Genomic DNA, 1589 nt, shown 5'->3' with positions numbered 1-1589 from the left:
AAATTAAAACATAATTTAATTTATAGAAATATGAAATAATTGGTTCTTCGGATAAATCCCCCGGATATTGTCATGCCAGAGAAATGCCTCTTTCAGTAGTGGAGGACATACAGCTGGTGGATCCAATTGAAAAGTATTCCAACGATGGTAAATACCAGGAAAGGGACCGCGGTGACGTGGAGATACACGGAAGACGGAGACCTCATCCGAGTCTCCTCCACGACCGGAGCCCACATCCCAATCCCGGCATCAGCCTGGGAGATATTGGACCCCTCCTACGGCTATATTGTGCCGGAGGAGTACAAGGAGGGGGCTAAGGACTGTGATCCCCGGACGGTCACTTTTGTGAGCTACAAGCCAACACTGAATTTGGTGGAGGATGATATTAAGGATTCTCTTGGAGTGCCTAAAGATGAGACTGTTAGGAAAAAAACTTATTGGTATTAAAATTTGGAATTGATTAATTTAATTATAAATTTAATTTGTTTTTTAATAGATTTTATTGTTTTATTTTTGTTGTGTGTGGTTAGATTAATGTCAGTGTTCGACAATTTAGCTCATCCGGATAATCCAGTGGTGTTTTTTGATATAAAAATCGGCTCATATGTAATCTCCCACATTTAATATCGACAGGAAGCAGGTCGTATCAAATTTGAACTTTATGCCCACAAAACACCAAAAACAGCCGAAAATTTTAGGTCTATATATTTATACAAATAAAAGACAATTCTGTACAGGAGAGTTCAAAAAGGACGGGGTCCCTGTCGGCTACAAGGACTCGACCTTCCACAGGGTCATGAAGGACTTTATGGTCCAGGGAGGGGACTTTATAAAGGGGGACGGAACGGGAGTCTTTTCTATTTATGGAGGGGAGTTCAACGATGAAGACTTGGGGGGGTCACATTCGTCGGCGGGGGTGTTGTCGATGGTCTTGTTTTGGGGGAGGTTTGTAGGCCAACAGTGGAAAGGATTCGAATGGGTGTCAATTTTTTATTACTTGTGCTGATTGCACTTATTTGGATAAGAAACATGTCGTTTTTGGTATTTTTGTTGTTTTATTTAAAGGGCGTATTCTTGAGGGTATTCTGGTTCTCAAAAAAGTGGAGAATATGCCAGTTGGGCCTAATAATAAGCCCAAGACTAATGTCGTCATTTCACAGTGTGGACAGCTTTGATTTTTCCTATTTTTAGTTATGATTATTTTTGTTTTTCACTTATTTCTAGTCATAATTATGATTATTATATAGAGATCACTAGAAATACATAATAACTGACTAAAAGCACTAACCGTTAACTACATTTTTATATTTTGGGACATTGAGAGTTGTGAAGGAAGATCACACTGCTTTAATCAAACCGGGAAATATTCTTTTGAAAAAGAAATGGACTTTAAAGATATACTCGTGTTTTAATGTTGATTAATGCATATTCCTAGGTTGAAACAAGTATTTTTGTAATTTTTTTAAACAGAACTTTGAGAATTGAGAAAGTTTAGATGCTAGCTAGCGTAGATGGTTGAAAGAGTAGTCGAGAGACTAAGGGTTGGCTAAACGATGCCGGACTGCATATTGAATGGCGGTTTCCGCGGA

The 1589-nt window shown here is 38.6% G+C and overlaps 1 pseudogene; it reads left to right on the top strand.

The window, feature by feature from the left end:
- The first annotated feature begins 534 nt into the window (after window positions 1-534).
- On the top strand, window positions 535-1175 carry LOC115231622 (annotated as a pseudogene).
- Window positions 1176-1589: the final 414 nt, after the last annotated feature.

Source organism: Octopus sinensis, unplaced genomic scaffold (genome assembly GCF_006345805.1).
Source record: "Octopus sinensis unplaced genomic scaffold, ASM634580v1 Contig18745, whole genome shotgun sequence".
Taxonomy (NCBI): domain Eukaryota; kingdom Metazoa; phylum Mollusca; class Cephalopoda; order Octopoda; family Octopodidae; genus Octopus; species Octopus sinensis.
Note: the sequence above shows the minus strand (reverse complement) of the source record. Positions and strands in the feature narration are given on the sequence as shown.